The following is a 4,707-nucleotide window of genomic DNA, read 5'->3' as shown; positions in this document are numbered from 1 at the left end:
TTTCTATTCTATGTAGTTTTTTCTTTTAATTTATTATAAAAAAATTAAAAACCCTTGCTACATGTACAGCGTTAGGCTAACAGAGTTGTCAAAGCACTTACATATTGTTGCCCTTTTGATGGTTTTGATTGCTTCTATTGCCCTCATTTGTAAGTCACTTTGGATAAAAGTGACTGCTCATTTACTAAATTTAAATTTATTTATCTTGTGCATTTATACATCTTGGTTTCTTTAGTTCATGGTCAGTTATTGTCTATGCATGTTTGCCTGCTGTTGTTTTTTTCTTCATCTTTGTACCCTTTAGACAATCCTTTTTTTTTAAACAAACTTGCTGAAACTGGATACACTGTCCCTGCTCTGCCTTGCTGTGACAGGTGTTTTATGAAGAATTGAATTACTGAAACATACATTTAAAATTTAATGGAAGCCCTGTGTGTTATCACCTTAAATTCTTTCTTAAAGCTGAAAGCATCAGATATATTCACTGATCACTGAGTTTACTTCAACTGTATCACCACAGTCAAAGCTTTCTGGAAGTCATCTGTGCTCCAGATTACAAACCCTACCAGATAAATAAACACAATAAGTAAACACATTATCTTCTGTTTGTTTTGTTCTTTACACAGGCTATGTGGATGTAATCTCACTGCTCAGTCCTGTGAAAGTTTGTCATCAGCTCTACAATCCTCAAACTCTGCCCTGAGAGAGCTGGACCTGAGTAACAATGACCTGCAGGATTCAGGAGTGAAGCTGCTTTCTGATGGACTGAAGAGTCCACATTGTCAGCTGGAGATACTGAGGTAAATGGTTTTCAATCAAATAACAATATTCAGTGTGTTTATCAATTTGTAAAGCTTGTGATGTAACTGTTAGGGGTGTAAATCGGATGGTTCATCACGATACGATACGATATTGATTCTGTTCTGTTGTAAGTAATCTTAAAGATTCCTAAATGCATCTACTTTCGGAAGGCCAAATAAAGTGCTTTTGCTTTCGGCTAGAAACACACAGCGTCTCCCTGACATGCTGCATCAACACTAACTGCGGTTACTGAAACCACGCCTTCTTTCTTTGCATGCACTTAGTGAGGTAGATATGGGGGAGAACGAGCGAACGAGCCATTTTAGGGGGGCGTGGCAGAGTCTTAACTTTGATAAAGAATATCTCTTTGGTTTTGAGACTTGCAACTTCAGGGATCTTATCTATTCATGATCAGCTTGTAACACTCCAAAGAGAAAGGAAAACTTGAAATCGCATCATATGACCCCTTTAACAAATTCAGCCATTGCTCTTTACTTAGAAGACATGTTAAGAGTCACAAACTGCACGGAGACATGAAAGCTGAGGATCCAAGTACAATATTTATTAAAGGGTAATCAAAAGATGTAACAAGCAAAATGTCATGCACAAACAATCAACCAAACAGTAACAACAGGGCAATATACACAGGCAGGGAATCAAAAACCAAGAGACATGAAACAAGGACATGTTCAGAATTGCAGAGTGACATACAGCAAGACTTTACTAACAGTGCCTGAAAGATACATCGCTTTTAAAGGCAGAGGTAATGAGATAATGAGACACAACTGAATGCAATCAGTGATGGTGAGACTGGGCAGCGAGTCCTGGGAAATGTAGTTCATGAGGCAGTAACAATATTCTGGGATGGAGTGCCCTCTGGTGGCTAGCAAGGACACTCCAGCTGGAGATCGTGACATTAGGGTTCATTAGATATATAATCTTCCAGCAAGTCTGCTTGATCAGTTACCGAAGAAGCATGTCAAAATTATTCAGAAAAACAAGATTTTCTTATCAAAGTGATAAAATGTTAAAAGTTACTAAATAAAACTAAATAATTTTTTTTCTGGTATAAGTTTAAGGCAATATTGATCAAAAGATAAGTATGTTGAACCAAAACAATTAAAGTAATATAGCAAAAGTAACTGTTACAACCGGCTCCAAATTGCAACATAAACAAGAGCCAACACAGACCAGCAAGTAGTAAAGAAAAGTAGTTTATTTAACAAAAGCATAATTAACAAAGGTATTCAAACAGTCAGTAGTCAGTATTATTGTAAGTCAGTGATGTAAGCGTGCATAACAGTGGACTGTAAGCTCAAGGTCTGAACTGTATGCAAACAAAATAAACAACAAAACAAAAGAGAAAGCAGCAGGTCCGGTTAGTGTGGTCACATCGTGCCCCCGTCCACATCAGCGCTGCAGTTTTTATAGCTCCGCATAATAAGCCTCAGGTGGAAAGACACACCTATGTGTATATGTGTATATATATATATATATATATATATATATATATATATATATATATATATATATATATATATATAATATGAAGAGTTTGGTTCCAAAACGTGATAAACGCCATTTTTTTGAGTTCCCGCCAAAATCAGTATTGTATCTGGTCTGCATTGAAAAGTCAATTTGTAATTTTACACAAAATGCGATATCCGCCGTGCTATTCGGTCATGTTTCTCCCTATCTTTCCAAACCGAGACAAACACCAGTCTCCCTTCTCTGCAGAATGCGATACATCAGCTCAACCAATCACAGCGCACCATTCCATGCATTGTAAACAGCAACTGACAAGCTACGCAATATCGCTTTCATATTAATCACAGATTAATCGTATTAAATGCCGCTCCATCTGAAAGCATGTGATGGAGATTTACTACTAATCACAGAACCGGCTTTACTGACGAGATGTGCAAGACAATCGCATGCGATCTATCGCGCAGCCCAAAAAAAAACCGGGGGGGATTCCTGCGATGGGGAAGAAACGAAAGCTATTAATAAGATTAGTATTGATCAAGTTCAGAGGCTGTCATATGTGGATCAACTTACTTTGTTGTGTATTTTCAACAGTTTCAATATGAAAAATAACTTTTATATTGATTCAATGGATTTAATGCATTTTGGGAAAAAATAATCAGTTTTTATAATAAATTTTTTAATGTTATTATACATTTTTAATGTTATTTTAACCTAAAGATGCTATGTGAACGTTTGAAACAGAAAATAGTGGTTTTCATCTTGCCACTTTCTTGGTAAAGAAAACACATTTTTACTCAAATTAATCAAAATGGATTTATAGGGTTTTGGAACCAAACTCTTCATACATATATAAAATGTATTTATAGGGTTTTTGAACCAAACTCTTCATACATATATATATATATATATATATATATATATATATATATCAATTTATAAGTTAGTTAATATATTAATTTTATAAGTAAATGTTAATTAAATATGCAGTTATTACTAAACTAAAGCAGGATTTTCCTTTAATTAGGAGGCACCTAACATAAAACATTGTATCTACACGTCAGAAGCAGAGTGAGCACTTGGAGTTTGTCAGAAATAGAATGGGACCATCAGGGATTTGTCACTTGCAACGCGCTGCATCCAGTGTAGACAAAATAATATTATAATGGGTTCTATAATGAGCTCTATTGTCTTTAGTCGTGTCTTTTTTATTTTGGTGATCATTAACAACTGTTAATAGTCAGTAATTCATAGTTTACTGCTATACTTGGTTTAAAATCTAGTATTATTGCAAAACTGCAAGATTTGTAAATGATGCATGGAGGGTCACATATAAAATATTTTAATAGTCAAGCTGCAGCCTGTTTGAAATTCATCGCTGGGCCATGATTGGCCCTGGGCTGGACTTTGGACACCCCTGATAAAAGGACTGTCAATAAATCAAACATTTTTATCACAATTAATCACAAAAGGACACCAAATTTTAAAAATAAAATAACTCAAATTCACAGTGTACAGTATGTGTAGAGTGCATCAACAAAGAGCTTGTTTACATTTTAGGCAAGTTGTGATACTGATCAGGATCACATGGAGATGCCAAAAAACCCGAAATCACCTTGAGTTGACTGTATATATCTACTACAGCACACAGATCTATTCAGAATTACTAAAAACAGTACATGACAAATCAAACCATTATCCTGAAGGTGTGTGGAAACAACACAAATGTATTGAAATGTGTCTGTGCCTAAATACAATGTGCTGAGAAAGTCAGTGTGTTGAGAGCACACATAAATGTTTTGTTTTTGCATCATTATAACAGACTCAAACGTGCTTACTGTACAACTCCTGTATGTCACTGCAGTCGGTATTACTTTGATTGTGATCCTCATCCATCACAACTTTACTAGTGAGATGCTGGTTTCCTTTATCCAGCCAAGAAGCATAGTTTGCACTTCATCTGGCCATACAGTAGTGGGATGTTTTGATGTTCCGTTCAGTCTGTATTTCAGACATAGTGCGATGTCTGAGGAAACAATCACTGAATATGACAGGGCTCGTGGTTTAAAGGCAAACACACACTGGACTGAATAATTAAGGCTTTCAGCCTGGTTCTCTTTACATTAGCGCTGTTTTGGACTTTTACAGCTAAACACCTTTGTGTTGTTATATTGTGTTAGTTTAACAAAATCATCAGCTGAAGTTTATTGCTGATATAGATATTAATATATGTGTTTGCAGACACAAGGTCAACAGTCACAGTCGAGTGTTTACATACTGGCTTTGACGTTCCAATATGGAGGGCGGCTTATGCTAACCGCCTGTGTGACGAAAATTACGTTGCACTTTCATGTGCTTCAGTAATATATATATATATATACACTCTAAAAACAAGGTTGTTTCAACCCAACTTTTTTGGGT

At 35.7% G+C, this 4,707-nt stretch overlaps 1 long non-coding RNA gene across 1 annotated transcript in view; it reads left to right on the top strand.

Annotated features, from left to right (window-relative positions):
- The first annotated feature begins 336 nt into the window (after positions 1–336).
- LOC107576204 (uncharacterized) overlaps positions 337–4,707 on the top strand; it is an 11,468-nt gene continuing 7,097 nt past the window's right edge. The window contains exons 1-2 of the long non-coding RNA XR_001608016.1: positions 337–348; positions 1,748–1,750. This is a non-coding gene — a long non-coding RNA (uncharacterized lncRNA). The remainder of the gene's footprint in view (positions 349–1,747; positions 1,751–4,707) is intronic.

The sequence above is a fragment of the Sinocyclocheilus grahami genome, unplaced genomic scaffold (assembly GCF_001515645.1).
Source record: "Sinocyclocheilus grahami isolate Dianchi unplaced genomic scaffold, SAMN03320097.WGS_v1.1 scaffold3335.1, whole genome shotgun sequence".
NCBI classification, from domain to species: Eukaryota; Metazoa; Chordata; class Actinopteri; order Cypriniformes; family Cyprinidae; genus Sinocyclocheilus; species Sinocyclocheilus grahami.
The sequence above is the reverse complement of the archived record's forward strand: the minus strand, read 5'-3'. Positions and strand labels throughout refer to the sequence as shown.